General features: G+C 40.7%; 1 protein-coding gene and 1 pseudogene across 1 annotated transcript in view; both read left to right on the top strand.

Moving 5' to 3' along the window:
• LOC103195143 (guanine nucleotide-binding protein subunit alpha-14) overlaps window positions 1-18,782 on the top strand; it is a 207,174-nt gene that overhangs the window by 39,660 nt on the left and 148,732 nt on the right. The window lies entirely within an intron of this gene.
• LOC103195134 lies at window positions 3,786-4,098 on the top strand (annotated as a pseudogene).

Below are 18,782 nucleotides of genomic sequence, written 5' to 3'. Positions count from 1 at the left end.
AAATAGGACCTTGAATGTATCCCTTCTGAATTTAGAGACCATATAAAGAATAGATTTGATGCATTGGATACCAATGACCAAAAACCAGAATTGTGGGATGACATCAAGAACATCATCCATCCATGAAGAAAACAAGAGGTCATTAAAAAGATGAGAAAGGAAGAAAAGACCAAAATGGACATCAGAAAAGACTCTGACACTTGCCTTTGAGTGAAGAGTAGTTAAAACAAATGGAAGAAATGACAAGATAAAAGAGCTGAGCAGAAGATTACAAAGAGTTGTTCGAGTCAATTACTATAAATTACTAGCCAATTACTATAATGAAATGTGCAAAGAGCTGGAGTTAGAAAACCAAAAGGGGAGAACACACTTTGTTTGCATTTCTCAAACTGAAAGAACTGAGGAAAAAACTTAAGCCTCGAGTTGCAATATTGAAGGATTCTATGGGCAAAATATTGAATGATGCAGGAGGCATCAAAAGAAGATGGAAGGAATACATAGAGTCATTGTACCAAAAATTATGGTGGATGTGTGTGTTAATAAACCAAACACATTGCTGTAGAGTCAGAGCCAACTCATAGCAACCCCTCCCCTTGGGTTTCTGAGGCGGTATCACTATGAAAGTAGGTTGCCCAACCTTCTTTCTGAGAAGTGGCTTGTGGGTTTGAACTGCCAGCCTTCTGGTTAGCAGTCCTGTGCCTTAGGCACTGTGCCACCAGAGCTCCGGTGTGTATTAATAAATAGTAACAAAATTTTGTACAAAATGTTACTTTTTAAAAAAAAACAATATGTATATGATCTGTTACCTTTCCTCATCCCATGGGTGAATGGGTCTTTAAATGTTTATTTTCCTCACTCCTTGATCCTACATTCTGAAGCAGAAACTGGTTCACATGCTTGGACAACAGTGAGTAGACTTGTGAGTCAGAATACATGAAACCAGGATAGTCATGGAAAATATGAGACTTCTGGTAACCTTACAATGAGATTTCCCTAGGTGAGAAGCAAAAATGAATGCTGGTTCTATTGCATGTATAAAATGTAAAATTGTATTACCGCATATGTCTTTAGGTCACCTTGCTTTTCTTGTGAATCTTATCTGTGTTCCCTCAACAATATGACGTACCTATTTCCTTCAGCAGATATCCTGAGCCTAGAAAATTCATTTTATAGGTAGAAATGATAAAGATTATAAAAAAAATGATAGAGAATTTTGAGAAGTCCAAAACTGAGATTGTTTTTCAGTTTCAACTCTAATAAAAATTCTTATCCTTAGCACTGGTTTTCTTGTCTTTTTTTTTTTTTTTGCAAGAAGGAGCATTAATGTTACTCATATTTAATAAAAGACGTAGCTTGCAGAGCATCATTTAACAAAGTCAGGTGCTTGGTAATTCAGGCAATAACTCTGGATAGTCACACTTAATTAAAATCAAACGCTGGCCATTCAAGAGACAGTGTCTTAGCAGGCGACCCCAACTATCAGTGTTGCTTTAGGTAACCAACAGTTTGTCTAATGTGTACTGAGTAAAGGTTATAACCTGAGGATAGAGGAAAAAGGCAATATTCATCTCCCCTCAGTGCTTTCTCCACCCTGGACGAACAAACATCCCCCTCCCCTTTCAACAAACAAGCACCTATAAAGGCAGGGCTGATTCATGCTGTGGTGATTGAGAATAAAACATAAGTGATGCCTGAACCTCAAGTTGATACATTGAACAAAGAGTAGTCTTTGCTTTTCCAGGAACCCTGGCTTCCTAATAAAAAGCTACCTTTTTTTTCATGAATAAAATTTCTAGGTCAAAGTCAAATGAATTGACAATACTAACAGTTTGCTTAAGGCAGACATAGTCAAATAACTTTGCTTTCAAGAGGGTTAGGGAAATGAAGTGGCTGGGCCTATCAAAAAGTCAGCATGTCCCCACAGTTGATTATTTGCTCAACAGGCCAGCAGGATTTGCAAGAAATACACCTGTGGAAACCAAGGTCAGATTTTGGTAAACTGGTCCTAAAAATTACTGAACCAGATAGACTGCGGGGGCACCAGAATGTTCTGTAATTCCTTCATGTTAGTTATCATCAAGTTGAATCTGACCCATGACAACCCCATATTTTACAGAGTAGAACTGATCCATAAGATTTTCTTGATTGTAATCTTAAACAGATTGTCAGGCCTCTGGGTGTGTTTGAACTGCTGACCATTACATTACATTCAAGGGCAAAAACAATTGGCACCTAATCCTTACTTGATGGAAAAAATACATTTGGTCTCTATGAAAATGGAATAAAAATGAAGATGCTGTTGAAAGCTAATGTCTAAAACAAACCGACAGAGCTCCTCATTAGCTCTCTAGGTAATTTTTTAAGCTTAATGGAACAGCTAAACATTCCTTGAACCCAGGCTTTGTGCAGGGTATTTGCAGACAATGGTGAACAAATGGCTAAAGCATGTTCTCTTCTTTGAAGAATTTACCGTAATTACAATAGTTCAGAGCAACACTGAACACTCAGTATATAACTCAGTATATATTTGTGGAACAGAAAAGGCTGCCAGTTCTGTCTGGGGGCATCAGCAGGACTTCCTGGGGGTGAGCTGACCTCTGCTTAGATCCGGGCTTTGGCAGTAGGAAACACAACACGCTGCCGTAGAGTTGGATCCGACTCATAGCGACCCCTCCTTGGGTTTCTGAGGTGGCATCACTACAGAAGTAGACTGCCCAACCTTCCTTCTGGGGAGTGGCTGGTGGATTTTAACCACCAGGCTTCTGATTAGCAGTCAAATGCCTTAGGCACTGTGCCACCACCAGAGCTCCCTGGGAAGTAGAAGGAGGACGTTAATGGACAGTGGTTAGGAATTTCTATGGTGTATGTGCTAGACTATGGCTCAAACTTGGAGTTTCTATATTGAATACATGTTCATGTTTCCTGACTCTTTTCTAGGTAGTCTTACCTGTGCTTTTCTGTCCTCTGATTCAATGCTTTGATTGAACTTTCCATCTCTTCCCATTCTTTCATTCATTCAACCCTCAGATACTTATTAAGTATCTGCTTGCCTGGCTTCCTTGTTCCTGGAGAATGCATTAAGCCAAACATAAATTGCTACAGTTTCCCTTATTCATTCTCCCATTACAGTCAAGAAATCTCCCAATCCTGGTTGCCACTTTCATGCCCCTATTAATTTGAAATACAGTGGCAAACAATACATAACATTTTATCAGTTGAAGTTCTTTGATTGCTCATGTCAGACACTGGTTAACTCAGACAGGAAAAGGAAATAATTGAAGGGACATAGGGGATTCACACAGTTGAAGGAGAGTTTGAACAATCAAGTTGTGGAAAAGATACTCTGGGATTCTGGTTGTTAGTTTCCGTGGAGTCCATTCTGACTTGTGTGCAGAGTAGAACTGCTCCATAAAGTTTTCAGGGTTGTGACCTTTTGAAAGCCTATTGCCAGGCCTGTCTCCTGAGGCACCTCTGGGTGAGTTTGAACCGTCCACCTTTCAGTTAGCAGTAGAGTGCTTAACCGTTTGCAACACCCAGGAATTCCACAGCAGAAATTAATATGACAATTTTTTCAAGATACTTCTGTTCCAATTGCTTTCAACTCTTGTGTCTCTGATTCAAGAGGGGGAGAGCCTGGCATAGCCCTGGTACTATTCAATCTGTAAATCAAGAAAAGGTTGGCTGCCTTAATTGTTAGTACCATTAAGACTTCAGGTAAAGAGACGGTGGACGTTGGGCTTCTGAGAGGTTACCTTCATATCACGTGTGACAGGAGAGTGTTCAAAATGGGTGATGTTGAGAAGGGCAAGAAGATTTTTATTCAGAAGTGTGCCCAGTGCCACACTGTGGAAAAAGGAGGCAAGCACAAGACTGGGTCAAATCTGCATGATTTGTTTAGGCACAAGACTGGTCAAGCCCCTGGATTCTCTTACATGGATGCCAGTAAGAACAGAGGCATCACCTGGAGAGAGGACACACTGATGGAGTACTTGGAGAATCCCGAGAAGTACATCCCTGGGACAAAAATGATCTGGCATTAAGAAGAAGGCAGAAAGGGCAGACTTGATAGCTTATTTCAAGAAAGCTACTAATGAGTAATAGTTGGCCACAGCCTTATTTATTACAAAAAAAAAGAATGTCTTGTGACTTTTTTTTCACATGTACCATATTTAAATTTATCTCTTATACCAGAGTTCATATCACAAATGGCTGATAGAATATTTTTTGTTGGACAGTCCTGAATTAAATAAGATTGGCTGTGGTTAAATTAACATGATCAAACTTTTTAAATTTTGATAGTAATTTCCGTTCAAGTGCTACCACTGCTTTTCCCTTCTAAAGATGTGATTGGACTCGAGGCTAGTTTGGATTAGTAATGTCAGTTTTTCACAAAGATAGTGAATGCCATCTCACAACCTATAGTAGATTGATTTTATGTTTAGATTTATATAACTGATAATATGAATATATTTAAATACCAGGGAAGTCTATTCACTGTGTCATGAAACAGAGCAAGATTCACCTGTTTCAATTTGTATTCATCAGCTTGTTTAAATGCAAACATTGGAGATGCTTTTACCTGTGTTGATCTAATTAAAATTCCCTGTATCTAAAATGTTGCTTTTTAACAAAAGGCATTTCAGTGTGGTTTGTGTATGATAACAAATAAAGACTATAACATTTCTCTTATTTTATAGATGATCTATAAGGTAGGGTGCTTTTAAAAGTCAGTGTGAGATGTAGTAGCAAGTTGAACTTTGTTTTTTAAATTCCTTATTCTCTTAGACTAAGTTGTAACTCAGGATTGTCTTTTTTTTTTTTTTTTTTTAATTGTGATTTGGGTAAAAATTTACAGAGCAAATTCACTTTCCATACAGCAGTTCACATACACTTTGTCTCATGACATTGACTACAATTTATCACAATCCAGCAGCTCCCCTCCCACTTCTTCCCGGTAGTTACCTCTTCCCTGTATCCATCTCAGGATTATCTTTAAACAGCTATTTAGAAACACATAAAACTGTTGAAGTACTTCTTTTGTTTGATTGGTAATGGTGCTTTTACCAACTCATAAGAAAGATCAAGGTAGAGACGATACATTATTGGCACAAATTTGTAAATTATGTGATCATAAGACTTAATAAAAGATAATGATTTAAAAAAAAAAAAAAGACTGCATGTAAAAGTAATAGAGGAGCTAGTACCAGGAGAAGGGCAAATGGATCCTGGGAATGTAAAAACAACAGATCCTCTATAGGCATACAAAGAAGGTCATACTACAGAATGGCAAATTAAATCTAATAGACATAGTTTAAAGAGCTCTCACAGTCCAAGAGATAAATCTGAAATACTAAAATGGGGCGCTCTGGTGGCGTAGTGCCTGAGGCATTTGACTGCTAATCAGAAGGCTGGTGGTTCAAACCCACCAGCCACTCCTCAGAAGGAAGACTGAGCAACGTACTTCTGTAGAGATACCACCTCAGAAATCCAAGGAGGGGTTGCTGTGAGTCAGAACTGACTTGATGGCAGTGAGAGTGAGAGAGAGAGGAAATTGGGAAGATGTAGCAGAGGACAAGTACTAGTAAAAAGACTTAGGGGGTTTAATGGGTAGATATCACAGGTTACATCAATAGAGGCATACTGTCTGGGACAAAGGAGGTGATAAACCTGTCCTTTTCTGCACTGGTCATGTCACACTTGGGTGAGGAATTCTGTGTTGTGCTCTACACCCTGAGAAGCATATAGTCCAAACTAGAGCATGTTCAAAGATGAGACTGGAGTCATGTATTTGGAGTATTAGATGGAAGAAGTATGATGTTTGGCCAAAGAAGAAAAGATTCTGGGCAAGAAGATGTAGCCTGTGAGAAATGTCCCCAAAGTGGGGAGGATGAAGGCTACAATCTCAATATCTTAACAAAATAGAACCCTTTTTCTCACTCACATCATAATCCAAGTGGTGTTGTGGTAGGGGAAGCTAAGTGCGGTTTTTTGGATCATATGGCCCCGCATGATCCAGATTTTTGCCTCTTCATTCAATCAAAGAAAAGGAAAAGAGTTGCATGGGGAGATTTTCATGGGTCAGGCCAGGCAGTCATGCCAGCATTTACACTTACATTCTGTAGGCCATTTATGTGGCCAAACTCACTGCAAAGAGGGCTGGGAAATGTAGTCTTGTTGTTCAGAAAAGGAGGAGACATAGGCAATAGTGAACACAAGTATTTTCCCAAGGCCACACATTGTGGACCTACAATTCTGGGGAAGTGAGATTAATTATTGACCCCCAGAAATTTGAAAGGAGGCAAATAAAAACTCAGCTTTTTCTCTTTTTTATTAGTTTCTTTGTATTAACTATGATTATGTGACTATAGTGAATGCTTTTGTTCTACCTAGAGGATACTTCATAATATGGTGCTACATAGTCTAAATATGGCTTAAAGTCTTGACAAGTTCAATTGTGTGTGTGCATGTGTGCATGTGTGTGCATGCACTCATGAGTGCATGCTTATGTTTAAACATTGGGTGATATCTAATAAAATTTCACATGTATGTTTTCCTTGACATATGAGAAGATCTAGTAATTCTAGGTCTGCATTCACAAATGGAGAAATAACAGAGAAAGTAAGAGGCATGCAGTTTCCACATTGCCACAGTCAATTGTCCTTTCTCCCAGTTGTCTTCTCAATGCTGAAACCTAGAGTCAGTTTCTGTTTATCATCACATTTGTACCGTTATTTTTATTATATTCTTCCCTCTTTATGATTTTGGGATCTCTTCCTAACCCTTGCAGGCATTTGAGTTTGAGATCATTGATTTTTCTCATTTTCATTTCAGCGGAAACAATGGTCAGGGTGGATGATCACTGGACTGGATACTGTGTGGGTGGGAGGTTGAACAAAGGACGCCATGATGTTTATTCCGTAGTGCTTGGGAGACCAAGCCGGTTGTATAGAGCTGTGAACTCCAAACTGTGTACCCTTATCAATAAAATAATGTTTGCACACTACCCCCTGAGGTAGATATGATTATTTAAAAATTATATGCAGATATACTAGTAATATTTCCAGATGAAATATGCTAATTTTAAGATAATCATTAAAGATAAATGTAAATCTCTATTCCAGAGAATCTTCATTAGAATGTTGGATTTCTGGACTAAATTTGTTTGGCAAATGTAGGCTCTTATATTATCTTTAATTAGCAATTTCTTGGCATTTTTAAGCCTGTTGGACATTTTATGAGAGTTTTTTAGTTATTTAATTATCTATTGATTATATTCTATATAATATAAATAATAGTAATAATAATAATAATAAAAAACAAGCTCACTGCTGTCGAGTTGGATCTAACTCATAGTGACCCCTCCTTGGGTTTCTGAGGTGGTATCACTATGGAAGTAGATTGCCCAGTCTTCCTTCCAAGGAGTGGCTGATGGGTTTGAACAGCTAGCCTTCTGGTTAGCAGTTGAATGCCTTAGGCACTATGCCACCAAACCAAAAAACCAAACTCACTGCTGTAGAGTCAGATCTGACTCATAGTGACCCCTCCTTGGGTTTCCCAGGAGGTATCACCACGGAAGTAGATTGCCCAACCTTCCTTCTGAGGAGTGGCTGGTGCGTTTGAACCCCCAGCATTCTGGTTAGTAGTCGAATAATGTCTTAGGCACCATGCTGCCAGAGCTCCCACTATGCCACCAGAGCTCCTATATAATATAAATGATTATGTATTAATTATATGGTTATAGTTGATTCGTTGTTTAGTTGAAACTAAATGATGTGTTCCATAAATTCTGGGACATACACATTCCAGCTTATTTCAGGAAGCTGAATGGAAACGAACAAGTGGATCCACCCCAGAAGCCCCTCTGAGTTGCCGACTTCCATTTCCACCCTTCTAGCCGTATTCCTTTCACACAGCCTGTTGGGAGGCATCCAGCAGATGGACCAAGTGAAGAGATCTGTGTCTATTGAAATCTAAGTATTGGTAAAGCTGAAACTTTTTCACTAAAGATTAACCTAAATAGAATTCTAAACCTTCTTCCCGCAAGTCCATGGGCATCTCATTTGCCTCCAGGGTGACCCATTTTGGCTTCACTGTGGGAGGTTGAGAGCCTGACTACTCAGGGTGTGGGGCCCAGACTGGCAGCCCTGGCATATCACCTGGGCGCTTGTTAGAAATGCGGCTCTCAGGCCCCACCCCAGACTTTCTGAATCAGAATCTGTACTTTAACAAGAGCCTCGGGTGACTTGTGTGCACAGAGAAGATTTAGAAGCACCCGTTTAGAGGGACTGATCCAAGTTTGTTTTTTGGCCCCTCCTTTGGGGGCAGGAGGCGTGTGGAGCAGACATGCTGGGGATCTCATAACCTTGCAGATGATACACACAGTAGCTAGTGTTCAGTATCTGCCCTTACCTGTACTCAGAAGGGGTTCAGGTAGAGTTAAACAGCACTAATATGGAGGAGCTCTGGTAGCATAGTGGCTAAGGTACTTGCCTGCTAACCAGATGGCTGGTGGTTCAAACCCACCAGCCACTCCTTGGAAGGAAGGTTGGGCAATCCTACTTCCGTAGTGATACTGCCTCAGAAACCCAAGGAGGGGTCGCTATGAGTTGGGGCTGACTCGACGGCACATAACAACAACAACAACAACAATATGAAAATATTAAAAAACAAAAATCCCAGGAAATACTACCCAGCCTCTAACCTCTCAACCACATAGAAGATAAAGAAAAAGTAAATAAAACGCCAAACAAGAATTTACTGGAATTTCATGAACTTACATTAAAAAGAAAAAGAAGAAGGAGAAGGAGAAGAAGAAGAAACCCACAGTCATTGAGTTGATTCTAATTCTTAGAGACGCTAGAGGACAGAGTACAATTCTGTTCCCAAGGCTATAAATCTTTACAAGAAGCAGATTCCTCATCTTTCTCCCGAGGAGTGGCTGGTGGGTTTGAATTACTGGCCTTTTGGTTTGCAGTCCAATGTTTTTAACCACAGCACCACCAGAACTCATGAACTAACATAGAAGATAATTATTTTGGAATCTTGAGTCAGAGAAGTCCAGATTCCTTGAGTTTGGCTTTTTTGATTGCCATAATTTCTCCTCCTTTCCCATCTGCCTGCTGTTTTTCTGCCTACTTAGCTGAAGCTCTGATGATCTTGATGTACACTGAATGCTCTCTTTTCTCCCCTGATGGCTTTCTTTCCATTTTCTCTCCCCAGCCTAAATTCAGTCTTTAAAGCTTTGCTCTGTCTCCTGAGCAGATTCACAACAACGTCTTTGCTGTTTCTAAATCGTCTAGAGAATTAGGCCAGTTAGAGGTAGGGGTGAAGCTCTTGTACATTTTCAGGGACACCTAGGCCTTGCCCCTGTGAGTACTGCTGGGAAATGTCTGAGCATCCTCTTATGTGCCACCTGACCAAAACAAATTTCAGATGCTTGTTGTTTTTGTTAGCTACCATCTAGTTGACAGGGCCCAACTCATGGTGACCCCGTGTACAACAGAACAAAGTGCTGCCCAGTCCTCTACCATACCCACAGTTAGTTGCAAATCAGACCATTTTGATCCATAGGGTTTTCATTGTCTAAGTTTTGAAAGTAGATAGCCAGCCATTTCTTCCTAGTCTGTCTAAGTCTGGAAGCGCCACTAACAGACAGGTGGTGACTTTGTATGACATATATTGGCCAGGAATTGAACCTGGGTCTCCCACATGAAAGGCAAGAATTCTACCAGTGTGGTGAAAAGAGTTTTTCTTATGAGGCTTTTTGTCTTAGTTCTTTGGAAAACAAAGCTTGAGAGAATTTTCTCCTAAGACCTGAGGGGTTACCTTTGCCTAGTTTTCTACACTAGAGGGTTTGTTATTTTTGTCCAAATTACTTTTGCTAATTGGCATTCCCTGGGTAAACTGTAAGCAACCTGTGGTTTGATACTTTATATCTGGTCCTGGGCTGCAGCCTGCCCTGGATTGGTATGCCCTTTCCAAGGATTGGTCAATAGACTATGTAAATTAAGTGTCTGTAGCCTACTATGTAAATGAAATGTCTGTGGCCTAGTATGCAAATGAAGTGTCTGTGGCCTACCAAGAAGGTATGGGCCAGTTCAAGACCCTGATGGGAGGGCCATGCCTAGGAATTGATGAGGGGTTTGTGTATATATGTAACCAGTCCCACAGAGGTTTTTGAGACAGAAAGAAGCAGAAAAAGAAGCAGCAGAAAGAAGCAGAACAAACAAACAAGCAGAGAGAGGAAAGGCAAGGAACATCCTGAAAGAGTTGTAACTTAGGTCAAGGGCTATACACTAAAGGCCTGAAGGGGGCCCAGCAGCAGAGGTGGTAGCAACAGACAGTAGGACAAGAGGAGCCTGTCCTCAGGAGGCTGAGAAGAAGCCTGCATGGTTGAGAGGAGCTGAGAGAGTTGTCTGCACTGAGGAAGGGAGACTGCCTACATGTTTCCTGATCCTGATCCTCAATTATAGCCTATCAATCCTGAGTTGTTTGAGTTCCTTAGTGACCTGAGTTGTACCCTGTTCCTTAATAAACCACTCAACTGTAAGTACAGTTTGTCAGTTCTTTGAGACGTTGCAGTGAACTGCCAAACCCACACTGAGATGGGAAGAATACTGAGGGGAGGGAGAGTGGCTGGTGTCAGAGATGGCGTGGTCTAGCAGCTTGGCGAATGTGGAAATCTGGGATAAATTTGACTTCCACCTCATAGGAATTGGCTTTGTGCTGGTTCTTATATTTGAAGTTGTTTGTACAACCAGAGTAACCACTACTCCATTTCTAGCACTGAAGATATGAGTTAGGGTCCTAAGCTAACGTGCCTGGGTAGATGTGTGAAAACTCCTGCCAGTCAGTTGTGTTTCAGTCACAACAACCATTGTTTTTTAAGCACTGCCTGAAGACTACTCAGTAACCTGAAAAACAGCAAGATGAGTAAGACCAGACTTCTAGCCTTATGGAGCCCAATGTCGTGTGGTAAACACAGAGATGTCAACAGATATTTTGGCAACCACAGGTACCTTGTGCAGCAGCAGAAATATGTGGGAGGTATCAGTGATATGTGGAGCAAATGACTTAATTTTGTGGCAGCTGGGATGAGGGAGAAGAGAGGGTTGTGGGGAAAAAATTGTCTGGTGGAGTGGAGAGAAGGAAAAGAAATCCAGGTAGCAATAAAGCTTAGCAAAATAGACTTAAGGATAGGCATTTGAGTGCTGACTAACTGTGAGGCCAGGGTGGTAAACAGGATCATGGAAGAGACAGATGGATGGTGATTGGACTTTATCTTGATGAACATTGTCTCTCAAACCAGGGTATATATGTATGCACTGGAGATGGAAGTTGGTGACTAGAGGAGGAGGGGGAAAGGTTGGTGGAGGTGTTGAGGGCAGTGGTTAAGGTGGAGGTAGCTACCTCAGGGTTAGTAGGTGAGGAATGAGGAAAATAGTAATCCTGAGTGCCCACTGAATTTATGTACCATAACTAAGGAGGAGCAGAACTCTAGAGTAATCTGCAGTCTTGTTAGGGCTTTGATGTGCACAGTGGAGAAGGGAAGTTGTAAGAGGAATCCAAGATTAGAAGCTTAGTGTGCCTTTGGTGAACATAGATTGGGAGGTGAAAATACAGTATTCACAAAAGAAGGGTTAAAATGACAGAGCATATACTCTAGGCTGGGTAAAAAAGAAGAAACCATGATGGAAGATGATTGGAGGAACAATAGGGGCACTGAAATTGTGGTCAGAGGGTAAAAAAGAAACCAGTTGCCATGAGTCAATTCCAACTCAGCGTGACCCCATGTGTGTCAGGGTAGAGCTATGCTCCATAGACTTTTAATAGCTGATTTTTAAGAAGTATATTGCCAGGCCTTTTTTCTGAGGTGCCCCTGGGGCACGGGCTTGTATGTCAGTCTTTCGGCAGGTGAGAGGGTTAACCACTCAGAAATGGAAGGTTCCTGTTGATGTCAATGTCTGGGGTCCTAGAATTCCCCATCACCTATTCCTCTGTTAACTCAGCTTGACCTGTATTTATATGGTGGCAGAGGACAGCCACCAAAAGATGAAGTTGGATGATGGAAGATTATATCAAGGATTGTATCATGCAAGGCTGTTTTTTGTAGGGAGTACATTCACCAAACATCCTAAAAATTCTGGGATTGGGTCACACTGTGGGAACAGCAGCTCTGTATCATTTGGCACTGAACTTCAGAAATCTGCCTTCTCATTGTTCACTCAGCATTTATATTCTAAAAAAGAGGATGTGTGATTGGGTTGGACTTGCCAATATCCAAACCAATGTCGCTTGTACCAAATCTTCCCTGAAGTTGGGCCTTCTTTGTGTAGAGTCAGTATGTAGATGTCCAACACTGGAGTCTGGATCCAAGGCAATCATTTGTGGTAGAAAACACTTTATAGCATTTACCATGTGCCGGGCATGGTTCTAAACACTTGACATTTGTTATCTCGTATAATCTTCACAACCACCTCATGAAGCCAGTGCTGTCATTATTTCCATTTTACATTTGAGGAAAATGAAGCAAAGGTGGGTCAAACAACTTGCTCATGTGTGGATAGCTGGAAAATGGCAATATGCGAAAGTTTAAATCCAGAGGCTATGTTCTTCACCTCTCTGGGAGGCTACCTCTGAAGAAACTGATCCCAAGCATGTTTCTTAAAAGGTGGCAGCAGGTTTCATGGCTTCTAAGGCTTCGTGTGATCCCTGTAATGGGAGTCCTTCCCATCCCATGGCCCCTCCTCACCTGACACAAAAAAGTCTAGGAGAACTGCAGGAACATTAGTTATCAGTAGGGTGAATCTCTTTGTTTCCTAGTGATGCTGTAATAGAAATACCACAAGTGAGTGGTTTAAAAAACAGAAGTTTATTTTGTCACAGTTCTGGAGGCTGAAAGTCCAAATCAGGGTCTTGGCCGTGCCGATTCTTCCCTTGACTGTGGCTCTAGGTGCTCCTTGGCTCTTTGGCTTGTGGAAGATCTTCATATGTCCCTGTCTTCCCTCTGTGTCTAATCTGCTCTTTTTATAACTCAGAAGTGATTAGGCTTAGGATCCCTCCTATACTGATAAGACTTCAAGTGCTTGAGTGATTATAGTATTTTAGACTGCACTATGGAAGATAATTCAGAAATGTTTGCTGCAGTATATTGATAGAGAACTTCCACAGGTTCAAGCCGGATTCAGAAGAGGACGTGGAACAAGGGATATCATAGCTGTTGTCAGATGGATCTTGGCTCAAGGCAGGGAATACCAGAAAGATGTTTACTTGTGTTTTATTGACTATGCAAAGGCATTTGATTGTGTGGATCATGACAAATTATGGACAACATTGAGAAGAATGGGAATCCCCGAGCACTTGATTGTACTCATGAGGAATCTGTACCTTGACCAGGAGGCTGTCATTCGAACAGAACAAGGGGACACTACATGGTTTAAAATCAAGAAGGGAGTGCGTCAGGGTTGTATTCTGTCTCCACATTTATTCAATCTATATGCTGAGCAAATAATCCGAGAAGCTGGACTATATGAAGAAAAACGTGGTATCAGGATTGGAGGAAGAATCATTAACAACCTGAGATACGCAGATGATACAACTTTGCTTGCTGAAAGTGAGGATGACTTAAGGCACCTACTGATGAAGGTTGAAGAATACAGTCTGCAGTATGGATTACATCTCAACATAAAGAAAACAAAAATCCTCACAACTGGACCAATGAGCAGCATCACAATCAATGGAGAGAAGATTGAGGTTGTCAAGGAATTCACGTTGCTTGGTTCTACAGTCGATGCCAACGGAAGCAGCAGTCAGGACATTAGACGACGTGTAGCATTGGGAAAGTCAACTGCGAAGGAACTGTTTCAAGTGCTGAGGAGCAAGGATATCTCATTGAGGACTAAGGTGCGCCTGACACAAGCCATGATATTCCAATCGCCTGGTATGCATGTGAGAGCTGGACAATGAATAAGGAAGACTGAAGAAGAGTTGATGCTTTTGAGTTGTGGTGCTGGTGGAGAATGCTGAAAGTACCATGGACTGCAAAAAGAACTAAGAGATCTGTCCTGGAGGAAGTGCAGGCAGAATGCTCCTGGGAAGCAAGAATGGCCAGACTTCGTCTCACGTATTTTGGTCATGCTGTCAGAAGGGACCATTCCCTGGAGAAGGATGTCATGCTTGGTAGGGTGGAGGGTCGACGAAAGAGGGGGAGGCCTTCAACGAGATGGATTGATACGGTGGCTGCGATGATGGGATCAAGTATAGCAGGGATTGTGGGGCTGGCGCGGGATTGGGCAGTGTTTCGTTCTGCTGTGCATGGGGTCGCTATGAGTCAGAAACGACTCGACGGCACTTAACAACAACAACAAAAACAACATGGAATACAATTACATTACACAAGATTGCTTTATGGAAGGTAATCAATTCTACCCAAGATTCAGTCGTGATTAAATCATAACAACATGATTAAATAATAGTAACTTATGACCAGGATTTCAGTACTCATTTTTTGGGTACACAATTCAATCCGTAATAGTGACCATATAATTTATTATTCAAACTGAAATATAATTTATTATTCAAGCTTTGGGAGTAAAAGTGGGCACTGTTATTAGCTATGTCAGCACAAAAGGCACAAACTAGAACTGTCCTGGCAAACTAGGACATATGATCATCCCAGTTACATGTTACATATTAAGTGAGAATTGAAGGAAGTCTCAAGTTAACCCATAGTGATACTGCCTCGGAAACCCGAAGGGTTGCTATGAGTCAGGTCCAACTCAATGGCACATAACGACAACAATAAAAATTGCCTGAGAAAGCCAAAAGTTCCAAAAGTCCTGGTTCATAATAGGCACTTAATAGATTTTGAATGAATAAATGACTGAATTATAGTGTGTCCCAAAGAGATGTGTGGATAAGGATAGCAATGAATCCTGAGAGCAAGGAAGTAACATAACTGGAAAGTGCCAGCAGGCACTCTTGCCACTAATTTCTGTCCACGCACTTCACAATTGAACAAGTTAGTACTTGCCATTGACTTAGAGAAATCAGTGACCAGACCCAAAGGACACTTGGAAAATCCAACCGATTTTTTTTATCTCTTAGGGAGATGGTCATTGAAATGCCTATATCTGGGGGAGAACTTGCTGTGGAGTCATCATTTCCCGACATGGAAAGCAACCTTAAATGACTAAAGGAGGAATAATAGGTCTTTGAAAAGCCCAAGATGAGGGACTGCAGGCATCAATATATTTTTTTTTCTTTTTTAAATTTGCAAAGCTAACATAATTTACAAGACTGGAGAAACTCGATTCTTGGGGAATTGAAAGAATGTGTCCCTGAGGTCACCAGGCAGTTGTGAAACCAGAACCAGTACCAGCTTGATCTTGGAGTTGGTCACCAGTCTCAAATATTTGTCCATGTCTGTTGTGGGGGAAGGGCAGGATTGGGGTGCCCTCTCTTCCTGTAGCAACATTTGGATTTGGGGGAATAGTTGAGGTATGTGAGAATGAGGAGTTATTTCTATTGACATAAAGTTTCTCACTTGAGGACAATTGGCAACTCCACCTGCCCTGTTCCTTCTCACTCAGTTGTTTGTGACCTTAGAGTGAGGACCCCTCATTTGTCCACAGCACCTAAGGGTCAACCACATGGTCTGGTATCTCAACTTTTATAGGAGTGGCCCAGGGTAGGATTGAAGCTCTGGATCTCAGAGTCCAGATAGAGAGCCTTACCACTCCATCTCATGTACCTCCCTCACAGCCTACAGAGCTGGTTCCCCAGAGCACTGGACCAAGGCAACAGCCCAGGAGTTGCTCCAGCACCCAATAGCTTGAGATAGAGCCTTCTTTAGACCCAGAGGCTGGGTTTTGGATTGGAGCAGTTCAGAAGGATTTATCATTTATGAAAACTGTGAATTTCTAGTTTTCTTAGAGTATTTTAGGTACATTTACTGTGTCTGCCCCTTTCTCCCAACTAGTCCATTGCCTTTCATGGTAATGAATCCCCTTTCTGTCTGAAGCTATTTCTTTATAAGGACAGAATTTGTGCAGAGATGAGGTGCTTGAGGGTTTCAACTGCAATATGGAAAATATTATATGAGGATAAGGTATTAAGTTGAGATAAGCATTGGAAGAACAGTGAGTATTTAAGCTGAGGGTCTGTATATATTTGAATGAAAATGTTTTCTTTATCCTTCTTCAACTGTTTTTACTTTTGTAAGTTATTAACCCTGCTAATATATATCTTAAGATTGTAACAAAAATGTGACACAACTTGTTCTTTTCAAATTATAGATATATTTCACCACTGTACTTATTCCAACAGTTGACTCATGTTGGAAGTACAATGTAGAACAAGTTCTAAACAAGTTTTTCAAGTGACCTAAAACTGTCATTGGTCCTGGACATAATAAAGTTTTCTAGAGGTATACGGGAGACTGAAACTACAGAGCCACTGATGCAGGGCAGGCCCAATGGTGCTCAGAAGAAAGTGAGGCGAGTCTTAATCTTGTTGTGAGGAGCATTCATGGTTTCACTCCATCTCCCAGGAACTGTCTGTGAACTTGAATGATGAGTGTCCTCGTATTAGAGTGATAGCAACTCTTGATGGTAAGAGAGGAGTATTTACAATATCTTTGTTTATTTCCCTCAAAAGCATAAATCCTGGGAGAACAAGACTTTAGAGATCATTTGATGTAGAAAACAAGGCTCTTACTGAGCTGCCGTTTGAATGCTAGGACCTGTCAGAGACTGAAGACGTTCTAAATTCACTGTCAGAACAGCCCCCAGGAGCCCTAGTATTCCAACTAGCATTTCCAAACATCTCTTTCCAAATCCTTTTCTGTGCTCCTGCTTCTAGATTCTACAGAACCCTTTGAAAGTGGTCAGTAAATAGATAGGTTCTCAGAGGGTATAATTTATAGTTAGGGAGTAAAAGAAATCTAAGGGGGCTGTGGCTAAGAAGATTTATTTGTGTTCATGGAAAACTAACTTCCTCTCGAAAGCCTCTTTGGCAAACGGAGTCTTTTGACTGATGGCAGCCTTTGTCACCCCTGGACAATGGTTGTTGGACCTGTGTATTTTTGAAAGCACCTTGATCTGAATCTACCAAGAGGCTTGAGTCTGCCAGACCCACTCATTAAATGTGGGTGGTGTAAGTAGTTACTGTGGCCTGCTAACTAAAACGTTGGAAGTTCGAGCCCACCCAGAGGTTCTCTGAAGAAGAGCCTGGCAGTCCACTTCCAAAAAAATCTGTCATTGAAAACTCTATGGAGCACAGTTCTACTCTGACACACATGGGATTGCCATGAGTTGGGGTCGATGGCAACTGTTTTTAGTTTAGATGAATGATAAGCTAAGACCAAGGTCATAGTTTTATTGTTACACTGACAAAATTGCCAAAATTCTGAGCTCTGATTTAGAAGGAAAAGGGCTTTATGTATAATTCTTCTTTCAAGTGTGGGGTTGATTCTTAAGTATGAGACAGGTGCTTCTTTTTCCCCTAAAGAAGTAAATTCAGATATATCCAAGCTCTTAAAAAACAAAAATCTCACTGCCATTGAGTCAATTCCAACTCATAGCCAGCCCAGCCCCATTGGGTTTCCAAGGCTGTAAGTCTTTATGGAAGTAGATCACCTTGTCTTCTTTCTGTGGAGTGGCTGGTGGGTTGAACCGCTGACCTTCTGTTAGCAGACAAATGCCTTATCCACTATGCCACCAGAGCGCCTTATCCAAGCTCTTACAGCCTTGTAATAAGTAAAATGAGTTCTTCAGTGATTTCAGTTTAAAATGAGGAATTTTTAACTCTTCAGTCTCTGAATCAGCATATTAATATCTACCTTGGTGTCTAGCCTAAACCTTTACTTTCCAGTTGCTTGCAGAAGGGGTAGGAACATAACTGTTCCAAAGAATATTTATGTGTGATTTATTAATATCTGTGCTTGTACATAACACTGCATTATGGGAAATGCTAAAGTTCAGCAAGAAAGAGGCAAGTTTCTGAGATATTTGTTGATAAGGTGGAGTTCAGATGTTTGACATTTTCAACGTAGCAGACCGGGCTCATGTTTTCATAATGTCATTTACTCTGGAAAACATTCACTCCATTTCTCAGAACAGTCATAAATTGGGGAAGCTTTATAGAGTTCATTAGGCCTGAATGTTACTGAATTGTTGTTGGATGGCGTCATGGAACATACAGCATCTCCAATAAAAGTCTGAGAAATGACAATAGGTTTCTAACCTGTAGAGAAAATAAGAAATTACCAATTGGACAAGTTAATTGCGACAATGATATAAGGAATGTGGTGGTAAAGGTGGGAGACATTGACCTGTAGGCCCTATCTAACTATAACACCATTTACACTAACCTTTTATAAAGGTACGCAGATGCATCAATTAGAAATAAGCAGTGGCAGTCTCCTTACATATTATAAGATGAAGATGTTACTCTGTGAAAATAGGCTCTTTCTCAAGTAATGTCACTTCTGCCTTCTTAAATAGAAAAATAAAAGAGAATATAAACATTTATGCTTTCAAATTTCAAATGGGGAGTAAAGTATCTTATATTTAAAAAAAATAATTTAAAATGAAAAGGTATTATCACTAGCTAAAATATATATATATATATATATATATTTATATATTTATATATATATATATTTCCACACAGTGTAAATATATATATATAGATATTTCATATATATATATATCTCTGGTAGCATAGTGGCTAAGGCACTTGACTGCTAACCAGAAGGCTGGCGGTTCAAACCCACCAGCCAC

Source organism: Orycteropus afer, unplaced genomic scaffold, assembly GCF_000298275.1.
Source record: "Orycteropus afer afer isolate SDZICR_OR568_19922 unplaced genomic scaffold, OryAfe1.0 scaffold00005, whole genome shotgun sequence".
NCBI classification, from domain to species: domain Eukaryota; kingdom Metazoa; phylum Chordata; class Mammalia; order Tubulidentata; family Orycteropodidae; genus Orycteropus; species Orycteropus afer.
This window is presented reverse-complemented; position numbering and strand designations above follow the sequence as displayed.